Source organism: Diceros bicornis (assembly GCF_020826845.1).
Source record: "Diceros bicornis minor isolate mBicDic1 chromosome 21 unlocalized genomic scaffold, mDicBic1.mat.cur SUPER_21_unloc_1, whole genome shotgun sequence".
NCBI lineage: Eukaryota > Metazoa > Chordata > Mammalia > Perissodactyla > Rhinocerotidae > Diceros > Diceros bicornis.
Genome location: NW_026690885.1, coordinates 2033604 through 2059483, shown reverse-complemented (window position 1 = coordinate 2059483; position 25880 = coordinate 2033604). Strand labels below are relative to the sequence as shown.

The 25880-nt window shown below is 41.7% G+C and overlaps 1 long non-coding RNA gene across 1 annotated transcript; it reads left to right on the top strand.

Moving 5' to 3' along the window:
• The first annotated feature begins 3634 nt into the window (after positions 1–3634).
• Positions 3635–25866, top strand: LOC131401875 (uncharacterized). Its single transcript, XR_009218070.1, has 3 exons — positions 3635–3649; positions 5653–5852; positions 25616–25866. It is a non-coding gene; the product is annotated as an uncharacterized LOC131401875 (long non-coding RNA).
• The last annotated feature ends 14 nt before the right edge of the window (positions 25867–25880 follow it).

The window sequence follows — 25880 nt, the reverse complement described above, 5'->3', positions numbered from 1 at the left end:
GACTAGAATGAATTTTTCCTTCTTTTTAGGGTGACTACATAATTTGCTGTCCAAACTGGTACACATTTGAGAATGAAAGGGGACACTAACCAGATGGGACAATGGGAAAACACATACAAACTGGGGTAGTTCTGTGTAAACAGGCCTATGGTCACCGTGCTCATTGTAGGCCCAGTGATTTCCTCATTTCTGTGATCTCAGTGCCTAACACTCAGTGGGTGCTCCAAAAATCTTAGTTGAAATTGATCACATATTCTACGACCTTCCCCTATTGTTGTTGTTATTTTCCTCTCCAACCTTGGTCACCACTAATACATATAGAAACTTTGTGTGAATTACAATATGTGCCCTTTCTTCCTAGCAGACTACACAGCGAGTGGACACAAGCTGGGTTTCAGCCACCACTTTCCCTCACATGGGCATTTTTGTATAGTGAGAAAAGTACTCAATGTGTCTCCAACTATTTATCCTGTATAAAAATTAAGTGGTTGTGGAAGATACTGAAGCACTCTACTAAAATATATGTCAGATGACATTTGAAATCTGGATGAGAAAAGATGCCAAATGAAATTTGTAGTAAGAAGAGCAAAGTATCAAACATTTATCTGGAATTTTATGCAGAGTGAACATAAGAGGACTGTGAAAATCTATTCGGGAGTAATAAATTTGCTTCACATTGAAACAGGGAAATATTTTACAAGTGGAACACAGGGCCATAATATTATTCAGAGAAAGCGTACTATCAATATCAATCTAAGAAAAAGAAAAAATGATATTCTTATCACTTGGAAATGGGCTATGATAACCTTATGTATAAAACGTCTATTTTATTTTAAGAAACCTATCTTAAAAAACAAGCATCCAGTACTTTTTTGGTTGTTCAATACTTTCATAGTACCTACATTTAAAGATACTAGCCACTAGGCACTTAAAACAACAAAAACAAGTTCAAACGTCTTGTCCTTTAAGAACCTGCCTTTCCTTTTAAATCTATCTATGTATCCCACTCCTCTATTACCATTCTTTACATCTAGAACACCACATATTTTAATTTTTAAGTTGCTTGTATTAAAACAGTAATTAAAGAAATAATTTTTTAAAATGGACTCAATTTAAAATTCTAATCTCCATTAGGTTCGTTTTGAAAAAGTCTAAATAATTAAAGTTCATTAAGAAATCAAATAGTTTTGAAAGGCTAACAGTTAAAAAGTCCTGTGCCTTGTCTCTCTTCTCGCCATCTCTCTTCTCTCCATCTCTGGTCCCTGTTTCCCAGAGGCAAACACTTTTCAGCTATGAAAGCTGTTTCTTCTGTCAGCAAGCTCCATCTTTATTTGAGGCTCTTTTGTTGCTGGTTACAAGCAAGGCTTAGTTTTAGGCTAAGTTGTTACATAGAATAGATCCTCCTCATTCATTAGCACCCTTACCAAACCACAACCCCCACCGACTGAGATTTCACTAAAAGATACTACCTAGTTTGCCATCCTTTATAGCCGGGTTTCTCAACAATGGCATTATTATCATTTTGGGCCAGATAATTCTCTGTTGTGGGGGGCTGTCCAGCGCATTGTAGGATGTTTAGCAGTATCCCTGGCCTCTGCCCAATATATGTCAGTAGCAGCCCCCACCCAATTCATTGTGACAACCACAAATGTTTCCAGATCCTTGCCAAATACCCCCTGAGGTGCAAAATCTCCACCCACCACTGCCCTGTTAATAACCACTATTTTCTAAATAAATATTCTGGCCTCTCCACACTTCATCTAAACCAAATGTCATGAGTCAATGCAGTGTTAACACAATGATGTCCATAGTTTTTCAATACTAATGGCACATTAGAATCATCTTTTTAAAAGGGGAGCTTTGAAAGAACGCATATGCCAAGGCCCCACCTTAGAACAATGGAATGAAATCTCTTAAGTAAGTCTTGAGCATTTTTCTTTTTCTTTTTTTTGGTGAAGAAGATTAGCTCTGAGCTAACATCTGCTGCCAATCTTCCTCTTTTTGCTAAGGAAGATTAGCCCTGAGCTAACAGCTGCGCCCATCTTCCCCTATTTTTGTACATGGTTTGCCACCACAGCATGACTTGATGAGCAGTGCATAGGTCCGCAGCCAGGACCTGAACCTGCGAACCCCAGGCCACCAAGGCAGACTGCGCGAACTTAACCATTACACCACCAGGCTGGCCCCTTGAGCATTTTTATTTTAAAGCTCCTTAGGTAATTCTAAACTTCGGCACAGCTGAGAACTACCTTCTTAACATATTACTCTTCCCAGGAATATATGGGAATATATTCAAATAGATTTCTACCAAGACTTTTCAAACATTAGTAGAGCATGAGGCATGTATCTGGGGAGTAAAAGACTCACAGAAATTCTCAAGCTACACCAATTAAGTGTCTATAGCCCATAACTATAAACAGTGATATCTAGTGTTCAGTTCCCGATTGGGGAAAAAAAATGTATATGTGTTAATTCTTACAGCTAACTCTAATACATTCAACCTCTCTTTCAAAGGGATATTTCCCATTGTCTTTGAAACACCTTAAATCTGTCACCTAAACAAACAAAAATCCACAAGCCACCCCCAAAAACCAAACAGAACAATTCATATTCACTATCAAGTCAAAGTCAAACTGTCTGAGAGAGAAATTGAGACTCACTGATTCCATTTCTTCATTTATCACATCCCACTCCAATCTGGCTTCTGGTCCTATTATTCCAACAAAATAGTTCTTGCTAAGGTAAATGACCCTTATGTTACTAAATCTAATGGATATTATTCAGGCCTTAGTTCACGTGACTTCTCAACAGCATTGGACACTACTCACCACTCCTTCCTTGAATCATTTATGCCTTTGTCTTCCATTGCAGAACACCCATCCGATATCTGCAACTCCTTAGCCAGCTCATCTTCCTCTACCTAGCCAAAAATTAATTTAAATTCTTCATTGCACACTCCTAGGTTGTCTGCTAAGTCTATTTCATGTATCCTCAAGACTTTAATTTCTCCCTACATACTTAACAGTTAGTTTTCAGTCTAGATCTTACTTCTCAGCTCTAGACTTCTATCCAAAAGCCTCTTGGATGACTCAAAGGCATCAGAAACTCAGTAAGTCCTACACCAATGATCTCCACACCTACTCATCTCCAAACATATTACTTTTCAAATGGATGTCATCAATCAGCTCCCTCCCATTCCATTGTATGTACAGCTTCCCTCCTCCTCCTGACCTTGAATCCAATTGCATCAACAAATCCCTCCTCGCGCCCAGTGGGGAAGGGGAGCGAGCAGGGAGCTTACGTCGCGCGGGCGGCGGCGGCGGCTGCGCTTGCTCTCTCGGCGTTATGGCGGCTGCCAGGAGCCGATAAGCGGCGGGAGCGGGAGAGCGCACGTGGCTGCGGCGACGACGACGGCTCGTTCCTTCTCGTCTTAGCTGCCCTCGCCGTTGGTGCTTCCATCATGAATAGATTGTTGGAACCGCTCCGCAGGGGGTCGCGCGTGGGAGCCGCGGGGCGGGGCTTCCCCTCCCCCTCCCCCTCCCCCTCACGGACTCCTGCTTCCCCCCAGACGCCCAGAGCCCGAGGACTCACCCGGCGGCGGAGACCTGAGTGGGCTCCCTCCGCCCCCGCGAAGCCTGCACGGCCGCCGGTAAGAAAGGGGGCGGCGGGCGGGTCAGGATGTGGCGGGGAGGCCGGGAGCCGGCCAGGCGGGGGCGGGGGCGCCGGGCGAAGGCCGGGGCGGCTCTGCGAGGGCGGCGGCGGCGGCGGCGGCGGCGGCGGCGGCGGCGGCGGCAGCGGCCGGGCTGGGCGCGCGGGCGGCCGCGTGAGTGGCGCGCAGGGGGCTCCGCGGAGCGCGTCCTAGCGCCGGCGGGCGGCGGAGCCCGGGCCTCCTCGGCGTGGGCACGGCGGGGCCGCGAGGGCAGAGCCGCGGAGCACGAGCGGCGAGCGCTTGGCCGGCGCGTCGCCCCCGCCGCGACCCGGCCTCCCGGCACGTGGGGGGCGGCGGCGAGGGGGAGGGGCGGCGGCCCAGGCGAGCCCGGGAGGGCGCGGAGCGGGGCGGCGGGAAGTGTGAGGCGGGAAGAGAGACTCGGGGACCGGGAGGGGGGCCCTGGGAGGGACGGGGGTGGGAGTGTGCGTCCGGCCGGGAGACTGACTGGAGCGAAGCTGCGATGGACGGAGGAGGGAGGAGGAAGGCTTCCAGCCTCCTTTCGAGCCCCGCTTGGGAAACTCAGCAGGAGCAGAGCAGCTGTTCGAGGACCGGGCACAGGGGAGGAGGGTTGGGGAGGTTTGACTTCATTGTTGAGACGCGGGAAAGGCTGGAGAGAGCTGCGTGCGCCTGGAGCTGCAGAACTCAGGGCTGTGAGCAGGGCCTCAGAAAGAGGACTGACTCGGGGAAGGCAGATGAGGGGGAAAAGGAAGTTAGAATGTCCAGAGAAAGCCGTTTTGAGGAGCGAAAGGAAGGTGGAAAGGAAAGAAGGAAAAGAGGAGTGAACTTTCTCAACGCAGAGAGACTTTCGGGAAAGAGGCGGTTTGTTCGAGTCCCTAGATTTTTAAGACTTGTTGAACAGTAAAGCTCTTTGACGGGTTGGAATTAATCTTTAACATGAGGAGTAAATGTTGCGTGGAAGAGTTACTTTTTGGATAACCAGTTCTTGCAAAGAGTCTACTGGACCTTAGTCTCTGGAGAATTAAAATCTCGATCTAGATGTAGAGTTTGCTATGATTAAGTTGGCAACGGCCTGTTTTCCTCCTCTTTTTTTGTGGAATGGAGATCATCGTAGGACTGAATTCTCTTTGCTGAGGTCGGAGGACAGCTCTGCTCTCAGTCGGCTATCTAGGTCCTTTCTGGCTGGGGAAGGATCTGACGTCTCCTTCCCCCGCTTCTTCCTCTCCCTCCCCTGCCAGAGATCTCCTTTGTTTATTCGTGGATGGCTTGTAGGTGACTCTCCAGTGTTGTGCTGAAATCTTGAAAGGTGGGAATGCTGTGTCTTGGTCCGTGATTTCTGCCCCAAACCCGTTACTTAAAAAGTCATAGTGTATATTCCATTACCTTTTTTTTTTTTTTAATGGAATCTCGGCAAGTCCAAACTGGATAAATATTATTTAAATTTTATTATTCCACTGTCGGCTTAACCTGTGAAAGTACACATTTATTTTGACCTGTACAGTTTTTGCGAAGATTCTATGATACCCTTTTATTCTTCTGTTCTTATGTGAGCATTTTCAAAACTTTGCCTCATTCAAGTGTATGAAGTTCTTGGTGATATGAATTCGTGTTTGATTAAAGGTAACCTTTTCCCCCCTTACTTGGTTTGACAAAGTATCTAATAAGACTCCGTTTTCTATTCTTGGAAGGTATGTATATGTTATATATTACCGTTTTTCTTTAGTTAGCTAGTTATCCATAATATGTGTATATGTATCGCTACACAGCTGCAGTTAGTCTAAAAGTTTTATCACTCAGCAGATATTCTGATTTCTTCTGTCAAAAATAAGCACTGGTGTGCTATAAATTCTAGTAAGTAGTCAGGAATGTAGTTAATGGAAGCCTAGGTATTTCTGATTGGCCTAGGTAGATTTGTATAAGTTCTAAATAGACTTATCTTTTTCTCTACAGGAAGTTTTCTTATTTTCTTAATATGTTTTCTTTAGGTGAATCAAAAAGGGTCCCAGGAAACCTGTGAATGTTGAAGGAAATTCGTCTGTGAATTTTTGGTGTTCAAGGAGGAGTCAGTATTTATATTCATCTTTTAAACTGGGAAGATTTATATTTTATTTTAAAACTTCTTGATATTTACAATGAATGGACACAGTGATGAAGAAAGTGTTAGAAACAGTAGTGGAGAATCAAGGTAAGCACTTTATCATCAAGTATTTATTATGAAGAGAATGGAAAACTTGTGTGACTCTTTTTAGTTTTCTTAGTAGATGGCAGTTTTCAGGTTCAAATTCTGCCTCTTAGGTATCCAAACAGTAAAAAGTTTCTAATATAAGGAGCTTTGTTGATAATACAGGTTTTAATTATTTTTTTCCTTTGAATTACACAAAGAAGAATTTAAGTATAGAAGTTTGGATTACTTAAATCTCCTTGGAGGTATATATTGTTTGGGTTAATAACTGAAGCTAGAACAAGTAGGAAAAGAGATTTAAATTGATTTGACTGTTAGTGCACTCTCTAAATAAAGGCAATAAGAATTTCTTTCCTCATCTTTTTCTGGCATTTTATCTTCTACCTGTGCTGTCCAATATAGTAGCCACTAGCCACATGTGGCTGTTTAAATGTAAATTAATTAAAATTACACAATATTCAAAATTCAGTTACTCAATCACATTAGACACATTTCAAATGCTGAATAGTCCCATGTGGCTAGTGGCTACCATGATGGACGGTGCAGATAGAAAACATTACTATCACTACAAAAAGTTCTTTTGGACAATGCTGATCTGGATATTTGTTAAAGTATTGTTGCAACTCTTTTTTCCTCCTATTTTCTTTAATTTGAGTTTTAATTATATATGAGTGAGTTAAGAGTTCTTACTTGGGCCATGTCTTTTTAAGGAAGATATAGTTTATGGGAATAAGCCATATTAAGCTATTTTAATGTGAAAGAATCCTCTTCAAATACAAAGACTCTTTAAATTCTTCTGTAGCCTCCAAATTTTGAGTTATCTGCATATTAATAATAAAGTCCATGTAGTTATTTATACTTATCATATGTAGAGATCAGGAATATGGACATTGGAGTGAGACTGCCTGGTTACTTATCCCGGTTCTACTTCTGGTTAGCTCTGTGAATGAGGACAAATTATTTAACCTCTGGGGCCAGCCCCATGGCCTAGTGGTTAAGTTTGGTGTGGTCTGCTTCAGTGGCCCGGGTTCAGTTCCTGGGCACCGACCTACATCACTCATTGGTGGCCATGCTGTGGCGGCAACGCACATACAAAATAGAGGAAGACTGGCACAGATGTTAGCTCAGGGTGAATCTTCCTCAAGCCAAAAGAGGAAGATTGGCAACACATCTTAGCTCAGGGCCAATCTTCCTCAGCAAAAAAAAAAAAGGGAGAGCGAAAAAGAAAAAATTAACTTCTGAGGCTTTGATTTTTGCAGTTTTGAAATGGGGATTATGGTATTATTTATCTTATTTGAAGTTGAGGATTAAGCGACATGCTACATCTAAAGGTCTTAATATAGTTCCTGATATAATGAGCACTCAATATTTGCTTATTATGATTAGCATTATGTTTTATGTAACATAGGGTACTAGATAACTAAAACATTAATTATAGTGATAGAGAAATGTGATGGACAAGAAACAGGAAAGTTTTGGCAGTTAGGAGGGTTTCAGAAAAAATGTTGGGGTAGAAAATGAAGCAGTGGTATATGTATTTGACCTGAGACTTGGGATTTTCTATTCATTCTAGGAATACATGAGTTTATCAGCTTTCACAGGTGCACTGTTTGGATAACAAGAACATCATAGAGAAGAAGGAGTAGTTACGGAAAGCAGCATGATTTAGCAGAACAAGTGTTGATCTGGAGTTACAAAACCTGAGTTGACACCATCTAACTAGTTCTCTGAATGATTTCTCAACTGTAAAGTAATTAAGAGTTGAACTAAATGATTTTGAAGTTTCATCCTATCACTTTTACAATGTGTAATAAAATTTTAGGTAACAGAGTTTCTGGTGATTCTAGTCAAACTCTGTTATCTAAAACTTTATGAATCACCAGAGTTGAGAGGTAAATTAGAAGACTTTTGAATCTCAGTTTTGATTCAGATCTCTACAGGTATATTGACTATAGTAAGTGAATAGGAGAGTCACGTTGTCCCGCATTGTCTTATTCATTAGTGAGCAATGAAATGGTTGATAGGTAGAAATACCTAGAGGAGACACAGGAACAAAGCTACCTGGAAAATAGGAAGTAAGCCTCTTGAGAGTAAATCCTCTTGTTGAGTATGCGGAGAGATCGCGTGCTGTTATATTCTGACCGCTTACCTGTTCGAGTAATCTTTTATATATTTTACTGCCATATCTAAAGCAAAGGTGAGTAGTAAGTCAAATTAGATGGTATAGTTGAAAAAAGTTAAACCCTGTGAAAGCAGATTTACTTACAGGAGTCTTTTATAATGCATACTCATTTAAAATAATTGCAAAGCATATTCTGTAATTATTCTGAGTCACCATTTCTACCATACAAGGTATGTGCTTCTGAGAAGTATGATTGTCGAGTTATCTAATTCTTTCAACTGCCTTGGTGTTTGTTTATCAGGGGGAGGAAGACCTGCTTCTATTTTGCTTTCATTTTCTTCCTTACTGCTGTTATGCTATCCTTTTCCTTTGCTCTACTGTCATTGTTACTAACCCTGAGACCTCCTCCCCAAAGCTTTTATAACAAGGCAGTACAGAGAAGGGAGATTGTGCCTAGTTAGTTAAAAGAGTGAGGAGGTGAACTTTATAGACATAGGGATTTTCTTGCAAACAACAAAAGTTTCAGTAACTATGAATGTTAATAGAGTGATGAGAGGAGAAATATGCTCTCCTTTTAAAATTAATATATACTGTAAATAGTTTTTAAAGTAAAATTTGATTTTTATTGGCTAGAATTTTTAAATTTATTTTTGCTTTAGCGTTTCTTTTTTCCTTTATGAAAATGAAGTTTATGAAATGAAATAGACTTAAGAAGTCATTTAGCATTTTTGGTTGGTATAATTAGCTTTCTACTAAAAAAATGGTTTTTTGATTCTTTCCATGTAGAAAGCTCTCTATAACCATTGACTGAAGGGAAGAAGAATACATAGGAAAATGTGTCTTGGGCTGTGCTATAACGGACAGTTTTGAAACTTATTTACTAAGAAATCTGGGTCAGGATGCACCTGTACATCAGTTTCAGCTCAGCACAAAGTTTCTTATGTAACTGAAGTTAAGCTTTCTGAAGATACTATTGGAAGATTTCAGAGCATCAATGCCTCACTGTGTGGATGTGTTGTTATTTGCAACCAAATTTCTCAAATCCTGGGTAGATATTTTTTATTTTAAAATTATCTTGAATGATGATTTACTCCAGGACTAGATTTATGGGTAAAGACCAGAAATATATTATCATATTTTGCTCATTTTTGGATGATTGATACATGCTTAATGCTCAGAAGAATTTCTCTGCTGGCCTGTAGATTAAATAAATTTTTAATAATATGTTTGTCCATGTAAATTTGAGAATTTATTTGAATCACTTTAATCAGTCTCTCTATTATGCTCTTGAAAAATTCTTACAGGGTGAGGCAGGTGGTTAGTGATGTGCTGTAATGGTCTCAGCCATTTAGAATTAGTCTCTAGCTGGCAATGGAGCTTTGTGGACCTGTAACCCTTCAATTTCCTTGGCTTATAGAAAATATTGTAATTATCGTTTTATGGTTGAAGAATCTCTGGATCTCAGCTTGTAAAGTGTTGTGGGTAGGCAGTGAATAGGGAATGTGGTCACGGGAAATGTGCTGAATGGAAACCTCCTTTGTAGAAATTCAGAGTTTAAAGGCTGTTTAGAGGCTTTGAGAAGCCCTGGAGCCTCAATGACCTGTGACATTTAAGGAAAACCAGTTCAGAGTGAATTTGAACACAGGGCACGGTTTGCACCATGGGTCTGTTAGTGTCCTGTTGAATTCTACTATGGTATACTGTGTTTGGAAACATTGTGTTTATGTATACACATACCAGAAAGATTTCTTGCCATCAAAATCAGTTAGTTTCTTTCACTAAATAAATTTGAACAATTTTTAAAGTCAATACCAGTTAAAATGGTGTTTGCTGAGCTTGTTTTGCAGTTATCTCAGAGTTTTAAAAAAAATGTCATTTTTTAAATTTCCAAAGTTTGTGTTAAGAAACATTTTAAGGAGGATGGGAAAGTGTGAAATCACAAAGCCAGAATGGCTAGAAATCATTGAGTTAAGGAAACTGGTTTTTAAAATTTTCTGTGATGTCATTAATTGCAGGGAAGTATGACTCTTTTACATCTCATTTTTTGTTATTCCCTATTTCTCAGTTCAGCATGTGCTTTCTTCATCTTTTCCTCTTTTTTCTCTCAAATATCCTGTATATGCTACTAAATCTAAGATCATCTAAGATCGCTTCTTATCCTTTGAAAACTCAATAAATCGTTAAGCAGGAGCCTTAGTAATAGGATACTCTGTTTCCAAGCAGAATTTACCTAATTAAAATTTTCACATAATTTCCTAGGATTGTGGTTAACCTAGGTTACTGTAAAGTATTTAGGCTTTTTTAACTGATAAGGCTAAGAGAATTGTATATGACTTGACTTTGCAAGACATTACTTTTATCTACATAGGTATGAGATCATGTGGGGGCAAACATTCATGTGTAGTTACCCCTTTTTTGTACAGTAGCCTCCCCTCATCCACGGGGAATGTGTTACAAGACCCCAAGTGGATGCCTGAAACTGCGGATAATACAGAACCCTGTGTATACTATATTCTTTCCTATGCATTCATACCTGTGATAAAGTCTAATTTATAAATTAGGCACAGTAAGAGATTAACAACAACAATAATAAAATAGAACAGTTATAACCATATGCTGTAAAAATAGTTCTGTGAATGTGGTCTCTCTCTCTCAAGATACCTTATTGTACTGTACTCACCCTTCCTCTTGTGAGGATGTGAGATGATACAATGCCTACATGTTGAGATGAAGTGAGGTGAATGATCTACGCATTGTGATGTAGCGCTAGGTTAATATTGACCTTCTGACAATACATGAGGAGGATCATTGAGCCATGATGGTGTTGATGGTTGGATGTCATAAGCAGATGATGTCCATGGTTGTTAGAACACAAGCACTGTGATACTGCGATAGTCAATCTGATAACTGAGATAGCTACTAAGTGACTAATGGGCAGGTAGCTTATGCAGCGTGGATACACTGGACAAAGGGATGATTCACGTCCCAGGTGGGATGGAGCGAGATTTCATCATGCTACTCAGAACAGCACGAAATTTAAAACTTACGAAGTTGGGAATTTTCTATTTAATATTTTCAGACCACAGTTGACTGCAGGTAACTGAAACTGTGGAAGGCAAAACTGCGTATAAGCGGGGAAGGCTGTACTGTTGAAATAGTTGCTTATTTAAGATCTTGACGACTGGTGGGTTACATATGATATAGTTGGGTTTAAAAATAAGAGTATTTTTTGTGGTGAAGAGATAAAGAATAGATGGAGAAAACTTTTTTGTATTTTTTTAAGGAAAATTTAAAAACATGCAGAAATAGAAAAGTTGCAGCCCCAATTTCCGTCCTTGGACCAGCAGCATTGGCGTCACTTGGGAGCTTGTTCAAAATGTAAAACCTTGGCCCCTACCCCAGACCTTCTGAATTAGAATCTTCATTTTAACAAGATTCTCCAGTAATTCGTCTTCATATTAAATTCATACGCATATATATGAAGCGGTTCATTCAGCACCTTGCCGCTTTTTTTGTTACTGATGTTGTTATACATCGTTTTTATTTTCTGGGAACTCCCAAAGAACGGTGTCATAGGCCCTGCCATCAAGAGGCTGGATACATTTCATTGCTCTAGAAACAATAATGCGACCAATAATCATTGAGCTCTTAACTCTGACTGAGCCAGGCATGGTGCACAGTACATGGTGCATTATGTGAATTTATCACAGTTCATCCTCACAAAACTCCTGTGATGTTCACAGTATTATGAGTCCCATTCTCTAGAAGGAGAAACCAGATTTATAACCATTAAAAAAAATAATAAAAAAAAAAGCTATTGGGGCCAGCCTGGTGGTGTAGTGGTTAAGTTCACGTGCTCTCCTTCCGCGGCCCAGGGTTCGCAGGTTCGGATCCTGGGCGCAGACGTATGCACCACTTATCAAGCCGTGCTGTGGCAAGTGTCCCACAGAAAATGGAGGAAGATGGGCACAGATGTTAGCCCAGGGCCAGTCTTCCTCAGCAAAAAGAGGAGGATTGGCAGCAGATGTTAGCTCAGGGCTAATCTTTCTCACCAAAAAAAAAAATAAATTTCAAACTTCACTTGGATTTCATTGACTTTTCCATTAATGCCCTCTTTCTATTCCAGGATTCAACCCAGGGTACCATGTTATGTTTAATTGTCAGCTCTCTCCAGTGTCCTCTGTTCTGTGAGAGTTTCTTAGCCTTTGTTTGATTTCCTTAACAGTCATCAGAAGTACTGGCTAGGTGTCCTGTAGAATGTCCCCCAGTTTGGATTAGTCTGATATTTTTGTTAGGATAAACTAGGGTTATCAGTTTTTAGCACGAATATCACAGAGATGAAGTGTTCTTCCAGTCACATCGTATGGGGAGCATAATATCCACGTGACATTACTGTTGATGCTAACGTCCATCACTTGGCCAAGGTAGTATTTGCCAGGTTTCTCCACGGTAAAGTTTCTGTTTGTTTTTCCCTTTCCGTGCTGTATTCTTTGGAAGCAAGTGACTGTGTCTGGCTCACTCTCAAGGGGGTGGAGGGAGTGGGAATTAAGTTCATCTCCTGCTGGGAGGGAGTGTCTACATATATTATAATGGAGTTCTTCTGTAGAGAAGTCACTGCTCCCCCGTTTAGTCACTCATTCATTTATATAAGCATGGACTTATGTATATGTATTTTATACTTTGGGCTATAATCCAATGAATTTATTTTGTTGCTCAAATTGTTCTAGCCTTGCCCATTGTGAGCTTTCTTTCGAGTTGGCTTCTGTGTCCTTTTGACACATTCCCATTCTTTTGCCCTCGAGTCACTCATTTCTCCAAAGAGCTCTGGTCCCTTTTATTGGAGAAAAGGGTATTAGAAAGCAGATTTGGGTGCGGGGTATGCTCATTGCTACTCAGGTGTCACGACTTCTAGGCCCTCTCAGCAGACAAAGCAGACAGAGCTAGTAACATATGTATGTATAGTAAACCACGTATGTCGGCATATCTATAGTTCTTTCTGTATCTGTCCATCTGTATACATATTAAGGTAAACTTGAGTTTGTACTGATGTCTCCAGCTATAATCCTGAACTACAGGATTCATCCTAACCTTCCTTTCTTGCTCTTTTATAATTTCTATCTCCAACAGAGAAACCTGGTTCCCACCATCCTCTACCTACCATCCATACTCTTCACCCTCAGCATATGGGTAAAGCAGTTGCAGAATTTCTAGGCTATTCTCACAGAAGAAACAAATTTACCAACTAGAATACAGTGTTTACATACAGTGTACAGTTCCTGTTATATTTAGCCTTACAGTTTCTAGTCAAAACACCCGTTTTCCAAAGTTACTCAAGTTAGCTTCTGCCCCCCAACCCCCTTCAGTATGGTGATATCATAAATTTATAATAATGTTAGATTCATTTGTCACAGTTTGCATTCCATCCTGGGATACTCAGTCACATGGGTTGATTTTTTTTAAACTTGCACGTATTACATACACTCCGTGCTACACAGTTTTGTGGGCTTTGACAAATGCATAGAATCATTTATTCTCCGCCACAGTACTGTCAGAATGATTCCTTCATCTAAAAGTTCCCCTGTGTGTCCCAGATTTATGGAATCAAAATTTTCATTTTAACAATATTCCCAGGAGATTTGTATGCATATGAAATTCATATGCATATATATGAAGCTATTCACCTGGAGTCATTCAGTATCTTGCCATGTTTTAAAATTATAAATTAACTTGGAGAAAGATATTATGACCTAGAGGTGATAATGGAATAGCCAGGTTTAAATAGACAGTCAAGGAAGTGAGTATATTCAAATTCATGGGGCATGTAGGTATGCAAGTGAGGTGAAAGAAAATAGAATTGGGCAAATTATTGGACTAAAGTAGTGGGCTGTATGGCAGGTTTTCACAGAGCTCTTTAAGTTTTGTCCTCTTGATAATGATGAGAAATGATGTAGTTCGGAAAGAAGGAAGAACAAATGGTATCCAGAGGCATGATGGAGAGGAAGGTTTTTTACAGAGGTCGTAGTCCCCAACAAAGATGTGCAAGTTCCCTAATAAAGAGAATGTGGTGGACATCCTAGCTTTGCAGTTCTTTACCCTGAGGTTTATTCAGTGTTCTGCTGAAGTTTTTGTGTGGTTTAGTCCCAGGTGGAGGAAGGAGAAAAAAGGAAGCATAGCTGAATAAATGCTACCTGTATTGAGGGATACCCCTGGGAGTGTAATACAGTCCATGTGAATGGACTGGTCAGAACCACAGATTTTAAGGAGGCACTCTAGGAATCTCTTGTACCAGAATCAAGTTCTTATGTATGAATGACTGAGAAAATTGCTTTTCATAATTAAGAGTATATTATCTGTCCCTGTGATATGAGGTGACTGCTTAGTCAAAAGTCAGCTTTAAGTAAATGTTAAACTGCGTTCCAAAGTTTCCTTGGTGTGGATAGATTAAGTGAGATCTAAGTTATCTTTGGGATTAAAATACACAGAGGTGAAAAGTTCTGGGTAATTACGCGCTACTGGCTTTTGGGATCTAATGTCTACAGTATCTCTCAGAGCTGAGGCATAAGGCACAAAAACAGTAGGGGGCTCTTTTCTTAATGAAAACCTTCTGTTAGCTATTTCACATCTCTCTTGTTGCTGCTTTCAGAACTAGAGTTCTGTGTCCTCAGATAGTTATTTAATTTAGATGATTGAGCAAGTACTGTGTGGTAGATACCATCAAATACTAAAATTTGAGATTCTTCTCTGAAGCTTGTAATCAAGAAAGAGACCTTAGCCTTAAATATTTGTAGTATCAGGTGGATATGGTAAATACAGAGAGATACAGTCTGCACCACTTCAAAGGTAGGAGACAGAGAAGTGATACGTGCTATTGAGACGAATATCTCCCAGTAATGATAAGAAATGTGGGAATTGGAGACTTGCTCATTTATCTGGAGTGAGAATGAAAGTCTCTCTGTTCAGGGCACACTTGAGCAGAGACCTAAGTGAACTGTGAGTGAGCCATGTGGCTACATTGGGGGATATCAGTCTAGGCAGTACAGAGACCCTGACAGTGAACTGTGCTGGGGTGAGGGAGCTGCAGCAAGACCAGTATGGCTACAGTGGATGGAGCAAATAGGAGAGTGGTGGAAGGTGAGGTCAGTGATGTGATGAATCCTGATTATTTGGGGCCCCTGTAGGAAATGGTACAGACTTTTCATTATGCTCTCCGTGCACTGATGTGTCACTAGGCCAGAATGATTCATGTTAACAGGACTAGGGTGTAGGGAAACCAAAGAGGGATACTGCATATTCAGTCACTGGAAGAGCAAGGAAGAAAAGGGGAGGGGAGGGAGTGAGTCTGGGGTCATAGTGGGGAAACGGGAGACAGCTGCACCACAGGGGCTGAGAAGAGCTCAAGGGTAACACCCGGACCCCAGTTCTCCTGCAGGGATATAGTCATGGCATGGAGTCACTCTCCTCCAACCCTCTGATCTCCTAACTGGGCTCCCCACTGACCAACCCAAACAGAAGCCTAAGGCAAATGAGCTCTTTGATATAGTCCATCAACCTGCACAGAGCAGTGTAGACTAGAGGGGAGAGTACCAGTGTTTGCCATTCCACATTCCTTATATACAGGGTGTTCCTCTGCAGTGTGTTTCTCATGTGTGTCTTAAGGGATGAGGGTCCTCTGAAGGGTTTTCCATTTTGATGATATTCATAGAGTTTTCCCTTAGTGTAAATTGTGAGGTGACTCCCTAGGGCTATCACCAAAGGCTTTCCTATAGCCATTGCATTCTTTAGGTTTCTCCCCAGTAGGTCATCTTCTGGCACACAGTAGGGTCAGAGTTTGTGTTGAAGGTTTTACCACATACAGTGCACTTAGAAGGCTTCTCTCCAGAGTGAGTTAACGTGTGGGTTATTGAATGCTACTCCATATTGATCAGATTAGAAGGATGAGGGTGTGCTGAAGGCTTTTCTTCACTGAAGGCCAGACTCCAAGAGGATTCCCAGTGATCTCTGTCTCCTGGTATTCATATCCTGTGTAGTTCCCTCCCACTCTGTGGCAGGATCAGTCTGGGTGACCAACACAATCCAGATGAAGAGAGAATATGGCCTTCTGAGGCTAGGTCATAAAAGACTTACGGCTTCTGCATGGGCTCCTTTGGATCACTTCCTTTGGAGGGTACCTGCTGCCATATTGTGATGATACTCAGCACCATGGAGAGACCTACATAAGGAGAAACTGAAGGACCCCTGCCAACAACTGGCACTAATTTGCCAGGGATGTGAGTAAGCTATCTTGGAAGTGGACCCTTCAGTCCCAAAGACTTTAGATGACTGCATTTCTGGTTGACATCTTGCTTCTCATGAGAGATCCTGAGCTAGAACTACATAGCTAATCCATTCCTTAACTCTTGACCTACAGAAATTGTGAGATAATAAATGCTTGTTGTTTTGAACCGCTAAATTTTAGGGATAATTTATTACACAACAAATAATTTATACATCCAATGTGAGTCCCGAAGATGCCCCAGAGATGGCAGATCAATGAATGCTTTCCCACAGTTACTATATTCATATCTACCTATTATGAATTCTCTTATGCACAGAAAGGTAAGAGTTAGTGGTGCAAGATTTCCCAAAATGATTGCATTCATAGGGTTTTTCTCCAGTGTGAGTTCTCACATGTTTCTTAACAGATGAGAGATTATTTAAAGCTTTCCCACAGTCACTGCACTCATAGGGTTTCTCTCTGTAATGTATTCTCTTGTGCACAGTAAGAGAAAAACTACTGGTGAAGGATTTCCCACACTCATTAGACTCACAGTTTTTCTCCAGTATGAGTTCTCACATGCTGTGTCAGATGTGAGCTCTTCCTAAAGGCTCTACAACAATCATGACATTCATAAGGTTTCTCCCCTGTATGCATTCTATTGTGGACAGTAAGGGAGGAGCTCATGCTGAAGCCTTTCCACAGTGATTACATTCGTAACGATTCTCCCCAGTATGAACTCTCCTGTGCCTTTTGAGGATACATCTAGTGCGGAAGACGTGAAAACACTGGTTACATTCATAAGGCTTTTCTCCAGTGTGAATTCTCACATGCAGTCTAAGGGATGAGGGATTACTGAAGGCTTTCGCACAGTCACTGCATTCATAGGGTTTCTCCCCATTATGTATTCTCTTATGAACAGTGAGGTAAGAACTGCTGCTGAAGGATTTGCCACATTGATTGCAATCATAGGGTTTTTCTCCAGTATGAATTCTCTTGTGCTGAATAAGATTAGATTTTGTGCTGAAGACTTTAAAACACTGATTACACTCGTTGAGTTTCACTCCAAGATGACTTCTCTCCTGTTGATTAAGAAATGAATGCTAACTATAATTTATAATATTTTTAATATTCAATGCTATCATAGGAATTTTTCTTCCAGGAATTCTGCTATGTATAACATCATTATAATTGGTGTTTTTGCCACTTTGAGTGCCTGTATATGATTTCTGCTGGTTTGAGTTCTCAGAAGTTAAAAAAGATGGATGCTTTGCCATAAGTCCTTATCAGATTCACAGACCATCTTCTGATAAGTTTAAGACAAATTTATGTTTGAAACACTCAATATCTGAGTCACATTTATGGAAACATTTACTTTTGTGAACACTCAGGGAAGAAAACATTTTGGAGATAACTTATGCTTCTCTCCAAATTCACAAGAGTTTCAGGGTATCTCTCCAGAGGGACAACTTTTTCTTGGGAAAATGAATCCCTTGGTAACTTTGTGGCTTTTCTAATTTATGGTATTTTCCTACTGTGGAAAATCAGAAATCTTACCATTTTTAAACCTTTAGATTGTTCTTCTCTGAAAACATGCTGCTTAGAAGTTAACCCTTGGACTTTAAGTAAGAGTCTCCAAATCCGAAACAAATTGAAAAGAAATTTAAGTTGATAAAGGAAAGAAAAGGTAAAATGCACGTGTTAGTGAAGGTAGACCCGAAGGGGTTAGAGATTTTCAGGAGGTTTGCAATGAAAGGGACACGAGTGTGAAAATTTTAGGTTTGTATTAAAGAAGACTCTAGAAATATTGAAATTGATGCTGATGGAAAGAAGGAATTGTCAGGAATGTAAAGTGAGAAGGAACTAGACAAAGAGCTCATATGAGACTTAAATTTAAGAAGGAAGAGAGAGATCTTTTTCCCCCCTCTGAGGCCAAAGTAAAGTATGAGATAATGAACAGAAAGTTAAAGAAAAAGCAAAGGAGGTCCACGAGGAGGCTCATACTAAACGTTTTTGGCCTTCTTGTCGGAAAAAAAGGGCATTTTACAAATGTGTCTGATGGACATTTCCTAATGTAATACTCCAAACTGTCAAGCCACAGGCCAGAGAGGTTCCTGACAAAGACTCATATATACCTAGTGCTCACCCGGCCAGGTGCCTGGGAGAATTCCTCTTTCCTCTGTCCTCACTTTATCTTCTTGCTCCAATTCGGAGAGCAGACTAGGTTTATCAACTTGATTCCCTATACATGGAGAAAAGACATATGATGTAGGGGACTCTGCATGGAACAAGAAGCCTCACCATGGAACTGAGGCCCACACTTCTATAGATGAGCAAGTGTGACTTTAGGAGCAGCAGTACAATTATCCTTAAATTCTAACAAATATAGTAAAACTATCTTTCACCAAGAAAAAAAAATGTAAGCATCCTCAGTCAATATCCAGGATGACGGGGGATAACTGGTCCCAGAAGTTCATGCCCAGTTTCAAATACAGACTTAAAAGCCCCAAAGCTTTTATCCATGGAGAACTTGAAGTCAGGCCAAGGAGTAGATCTTCAGTTGATAGGGAAGGCATTAGACCACAAGCTCCAGGATGGTAGGGACCTAATTCCGTAATTCCTAATTCCCAGCACAGACCTCATTCACCACCATATTCCTAATTCCTAGCACAGACCCAGGAACATAAAGGTGCTTAAGAAAGACTTGTAAGAAGTGATGTCAGTGACAGTGGTGGAGTAGGTAACTCTCAAAGTCCAACACTATACAAAACACCAGCAAATAAACTGGTAAAAACTGTCAGAATCAACTTGATTGGAACACTGGAGAGTTATAAGAAGTTTACAGCAACCAGAACAATGCTTAATCAAAACAAAGAAGTGAATTTGGTAAGAGAGCTCTGTGACACTTGAACTGACCCTGGCCCATCACCTGTTCCCCACCATGGCAGTCACCTTGAAGACAGCAGCCTGTGTTCCTACTACTGGAGGGAGCAGAACGGATTTTCTTCTCAAAGAGCTGTGGTTGCTTGTTTTGACCTGTCTGGTGGCTCCCTGAATGACTGCCTCAAAGGGCTTGCTTTTATTTTGTCTAACTCCAAACTCTCTCGGTGCTGAGGTGGCTATGAAGGGTGGAGGGCCGGGGCATGTGCCAAACACATTTAAATGTATTAGCCACTGCTGCCTGGGGCAAGGAAAAACCATTGAACCAAACAAAAGACTAAGAAAAAAGTCTAAGAGGAAAGCAGGGAATAAGATGTTTTGGACAAAAAAGGCTTCGAAAAGCTCCCACATATTCCTAGGTATACGTAAGACCACGCACATACCCAGGGCTGGGTGCATGCTCCGAAAAGACCTGAGAAGGCACTAAGCCCTCACCTTTGATTGACCTTCCTGCTCTGCACAAGCAGGAAGTGAAGGCTAAGACAGAGTTGTCAATCGCCTGATTGAGTTTTGAAAGCCTGCTCCAAAATATACACAGAGACCATTTGCAAAGACTCTGCGTTTTTGGGTTCTAGGTATTTAAGGAAATCTCTGACAAATCACTAGCTGGCCATTAAACTAACAAAACAGAGACTTCAGTGGCCACACATGACTAATACAGACATTGCAAAATTAGTTCAGAAATGTCACCAAACAAACAACACCAACTACAACAAGCAACAACAACAAAACTTAGGGATAGGGGGAAATCTGATTTACAGAATTGCCAGATGTCCAGTTTTCAACAACAAAAAAAATGAGTCATGCAAAGAAACAAAAGTGCTTGGCCCATTACAGGAAAAGGAAATTAACAGAAATTGTCCCCAAAGAAGGGACTTTCCAGACAAAGACTTCAAATCAACTATTTTAAGTATGCTCGAAGAGATAAAGGAAACCATGTACAAAGAACTAAAGGAAATGGAACTCTTACCAAATAGAGAGCATCAAAAAGATAGAAATTATTGGGGCTTGCCCAGTGGTGTAGCAGTTAAGTGCGCGTGCTCCATTTTGGTTGCCCAGGGTTCGCAAGTTCGGATCCCGGGCGCGCACCGACACACCGCTTGTCAAGCCATGCTGTGGCAACGTCCCATATAAAGTAGAGGAAGATGGGCACGCATGTTAGCCCAGGGCCAGTCTTCCTCAGCAAAAAGGAGGAGGATTAGCAGATGTTAGCTGAGGGCTGGTCTTCCTCACACACAAAAAAATAAGTAAACAAAGTTCTGAAAGAAAACAAACTATCACCCACAAATTCTATATGCAGCAAAAGTCTCCTTCAAGAAAGTGAAAAGGAAATGCATAGAATGAGAGGAAATATTTGCAAATCATATATTTGATAAATGTCTAGCATCCAGAAGATATAAAGAACTCTTACAACTCAACAACAAAAAGACAGACAACCCTGTTCCCCCTAAAATGGGCAAAAGACTTGAATACACATTTTACTAAAGAAGATATAGAAATGGCCAACAAGCATAAGAGAAGATGATTCTTATCTCATTATTCTTTAGGGAAATGCAAATAAAAGCCACATTGAGATATATACCACTTCACATCTATAAGGATGGCTTTAATTAAAAAAAAAAGGAAAATAAACAAGTGTGGTTAAGAATGAGGAGAAATTGGAACCCTCTCATATTGTGGGAGGGAATGTAAATGGTGCACAGGTGTTATGAGAGGTTCGGGGATTCGATCGGAGACGTAAAAGACACTTTCCACTCCAAACAAATGGACTGAAGGTATATTTTATTATATAGAGGATAGTAAAGGCGACAGTCTGCAAACAGATCAAATAGGTCAAATATTAAGAGGGAAAAAAAACATCAGCCCGACTGGAAAGGGAAAACACCCACATCGGCTGAAGAGAAATGACACAAATCAACCCGAAAGAGAAACACCAGGTTGACCGAAAAGAGAACACATCAAATCAATTGCTTCATATCAAATCAATTACTTCACATCAAATCAGTTACTCACAACATCCACGCCCCACTGCCAGGAGAGCCCTGTCAATCGACGCGGCTGCGCAAGGATCACACGTCCTGGGCAAGGTGTCTCTTCCACAGGTGGAACTCTCTCCGGGTCTCAGTCTCCAGTAGTTTTTATACCATCAGTAATTTTCAGAGTAAGCAATTACAGAGTTTGCAGAGCAAGCATTTAGTGTTCCCATGCACAAAATGGTTATCAGTGGCTTACGTGCACTGAGCCCCCTGGCTAACATCCCAGCCCAGTAGTTGTGTACGTGTATTGTTCTCTTTGGTTATCGTCCCAGCCCGGCACAGATGGCCAGTCCATCCTGTGCTACGACGCTCCAAGAGCCTTGAAATGTTACAACTTGCGACTCTCTCTGTGGGAGAAGGGCCAGTTCCCACCACACAGAAAGCAGCTTTGTATTTCTGTTTGTGCTGGTGGCTGTAGGTCAACGGAGCGGCCAATCATGGCTGTACTCATGTCAAGACAACAGGTACTCTGCCAAACAGTTTAGAGCTTCCTCAAAAAGTTAAAACATAGAATGACTATATGACCCAGTAATTCCATTCCTAAGTTTATACCTGAAAGAACTGAAAACAACTGTTCAAGGAAAAATTTGTACACGAATGTTCGTAGCAGCACTATTCACAATAGCTAAAATGTCCATCAACAGATGAGTGGATACACAACAAGTGGTATATATGCACAATGGAATACATTCAGCCATAAAAAGGAACGAAGCCTGATACACACTACAACATGGATGAATCTTAAAAACATTATGCTGAACAAAAGAAGCCAGACACCAAAGCCCATATATTGTATGATTCATTTATATACAATGTCTAGAATAGGTAAATCCACAGAGACAGAAAGTAAATTAGTGGTAGCCAGTGGCTGGGGGTAGGCAGGACTGGGGAGTAACTACTTAATGATCATGGGTGTGATAAAAGGGTTCTGGAATTACAGAGTGGTGATGGTTGCGCAAGACTGTGACATTATTAAAAGCCACTGAACTGTATATTTAAAATAGTTAAAATGGTCAGTCTTTCTGTTTTGTGAATGTTACATGAATTAAAAAAAGCCTTGTTACCTGAGTCAATAAATAAATGCAGGAATGATGTCAGGCTTACCAAGAGATGCGAGGTTCCTGCAGTTTTCCAGCATCACATCCCTGTACAGTGTTCTCTGAGAAGCATCCAGCAATACCCACTCTTCCAGGGTGAACTCCACAGCCACATCCTCGAAGGTCACCAAGTCTTAAACCATCACAAACGTCATGGCTTAGCCAAGGACCACCCTCACCAATGTTGACAGGAAAAGGGCCGAGGATGACAGAACTAGGGAAGAGGAACCCAAAACACACGATGTCTGGGCAGGTGCTGAGCTCTGCTCTCCTTTGCTTCCAGGCTCAGCCCTCAATGCTCATCTCCAGTCTACTTACTTCCAGCCACTCCCAAGGTTAGATGCATGTCCACCACATACACAGTTGTCTTTTTCCAGTAAGACTGTGGGCTCTGTAATCTTATTTCTCTCAATCTCCAAGGTTGACAGGCTGGGACACTGAAGAAAACAGAGAAATACTCACTAGTAGCCGTCATAAATTACTTGAGTACAGGACACGGTCATGTCTTTCCTTTAAAAGTCTCAGCAGAACACAATATAGACGGTGACCCTGGAGGAAGCTTTGAAAATGTAAAAAATGTTGACATAGGCTGACATTTTCTGGGCAGCCCCTCACCCTCCATCAGATGCTCGGAGATCCTGGGATGCCTTAGGACCTGGTTTGCCTGTGAGGCTCCAGGCCACAAAAGATAAGTCCAATTTCTGGTCAAAAGAATAATTATCTGGAGAAAGGAGTATCTGACTTACCAGTAACCAGCTTGCCAGGAAGCCATGAACAAGACCTTCCTCCTCTGTGCATCTTCTCCGAGGAGAGGCTGGGTACAGGGGAGACTGAGCTGGAGAAGAAGGAAGGAGTCACAATAATCCAGGGATGCCCTCTGTTCACAGATTATTCCCATTTCACAGATAAAGAAATTGAGGTTCGGAGGGACATCATTGTTACTTCATCAAGTTTATAGAAGGAATTAGAGGTAAAATTCATGAGATCCCACACAGTCACCGCACAGGTGACATCTCCACAGACACTCAAACCACTGAAGTCCCAAATCCCAAGAACCACATAATCAGATATCAGTGACCTCATGGATCCTGGGGCTCCACTCCCACCTCCCCTGCTCAGCCCCCTCCCCTGTGGTGCAGGGGCCTTTAGCGCCTGGACTCTGAGGCCTGTAAGGACCCAAGAACTTACCACAAGTCGGGGACAGAACCATGGCCGCCATCCTGTGATTCAGTAAATGTTCGTGAACAACAGGGCAGTGGAGAACCAGGATGCTCCTCCTCTTATCCCCACAGAGCACTCAGGACAGGGCCCTGGAATAAATGGGAAAATACAAAGTATTCACAGCCTCTCTCCCTCTCTAGGTTACTGAGGACGAATCTGTCTTAGCCCATCCGTCATGTCCTCCTTCAAACATAATATATTTGATACTGGGCCTTTATTTTGCTTAGCAGGTGATGAACTCAGGGCCATGTGATGGCAAAACTTGTCTTCTGCCCCCAGTGGTATGACCAATACATTACTGCTCCCCCCATTTTAAGTCTTTGGCTTCCCTGAGTCTCAGGGCACATTCTTCCCATCCGCGTGGTTGTCACAATCACAGTCCCAGCTACAACCCCTGTTCACGGAGACTTTGGCACCTGAGTCCCATTGTTATTTCAACCTCCAGTCCCACCTCACTTGGATGACGTCAGCGTCCATGAGGATGACTCTCACAGTATTAGGAGTTTGTCCCCATCCATCTTGGCCACACATTTCCATGGTCACCACCCCAGGCTTTGTCATCACCTAACACTGCTCTACCATCTAGAACAATAGTTCAGAAACTTCTCTCTCTGAACCCAAACTCCCAAACATCTACCCTGCTCACTCATTTCCTCCTTTCAGGACATGTGTTCTACCACACATGGCTCCAGTCTACCCACTCTCCTACTTTATTGTTGTCCATCTACTACCTTCTCTCTTCACTTCATACTTACCCAACTTGTATTTCACTGTGTCTCATTTCAACATATTTCCTTATCCCTACCCCCTATCTTCACTCTGGTACAGCAGAACTCCAACCAAGCATGATTCCAATAATCTGCCTGCTCCGTGGCAACATCTGGGCAGGCCAGCCTGCACAAGAGATGTCACGTTGCCACCTCCAGAAAAACATGGTCTCCACCACGCAAAGAGCTCTTGACCCTGTAGGACAATCCCACAAGTCTCTGAAGCTTCCTACTCATCATACCTTCTCTAATGTCTCTAAATCTCTCACATGGTCACCTTTTCCCCTATGGTAACCAGCTTCATAAATAGCCCTCAATGATTCGAGCCTCCTGGTTGTCACACTCACATTGAATTAGGGCTGACCTGTGTGACCAACAGAATATTGTGGAGGTGACTTCTCAGGCTAGGTCTTAGAAAGCACTGTAGCTTCCGCCTTGTTCTCTTGGACTGCTGGCTCTAAGGGAAGCCAACTGCCATGTTGCAAAGACACTCAAGCATCCTGGTGGGGAGACCTACGTGGAGAGGAACTGAGGCCTCCAACAGCCAGCACCACCGTGCCAGCATGTGAGTGAACCACCTTGGAAGTCAATCCTTCAGGTGACTGCAGCCCCAGCTGATATCTTGATGTGAACTCATGAAAGTCCCTGAGACAGAACCTTCCAGCTAAGCTGCTCCTGAATTCCAGAACCACAAAAACTGTGAGATGACACATGGTTATTGTTGTTTTAAGTCACTAAGGTTTGGGATAATTTGCTATGCAGCAATAGGTATCGATGAATACACTCTGACTTTCAGCAGATGGTCTTGCCTCTTACTTCTCAAAGCAATCATCCTAAGGAGTCCATTTTCCTGTCTTGTCACCAAAATCACAACCTGCACCACGGTTTCCTCCCTCTCCTGTTACAAACCAGGAGCCGTCTCCCCTTCTCTGTAAGGCCGTGCTCTGCAGCTCTGTGCTTTGCTCCATCCCGCCTGCCTTTTTAGGATCTGAAGGCTATCGATGATCTCTTATCTACCCTTCCCCTTCCAGCTCTCCCACTCTCCTGGACTCTTCCTCCCACCATTTCAACCCTGTGCAGTATTTGTATTGGGGAAATAAACCTATCCTAAGAGCATAGTTTTCTTTCCAGTTACTTCCCAGTCTCTCTCCCTCATCACTGCCAAAGTGTTTGCATTCTCTGTCTCATTTCCTCATGTCCCCAACACAGGACATTCTGGTTTCCACCACTTCCATTTCAAGGACAACACTCTTGGTAGAATCATCAATGATCTTAGTCACAGAACAGAGATGTAGATGGTAAATACTGATACTATTTCTTATCTTTCAGATCAATAAAAATCCTTTGTTGGAAAGTCTGTCTGGAAAGGCACTTTCATACACTGCTGGGGTACAACTCCTACAGAAGAAAATTTACCATAATCAAGCAAAACTGCAAAAATATTTATCCTTTCTCCATCATTCCCACTACTAGGAATCCATCTCAAAGATACAGAAATACTAAAATATTCCTCTAAGACTATTCACTGTGACATTATTTATAACAGCAAAGGAGTAGAAACAACACAAATGACCATCAATAGGAACTGGTTGAA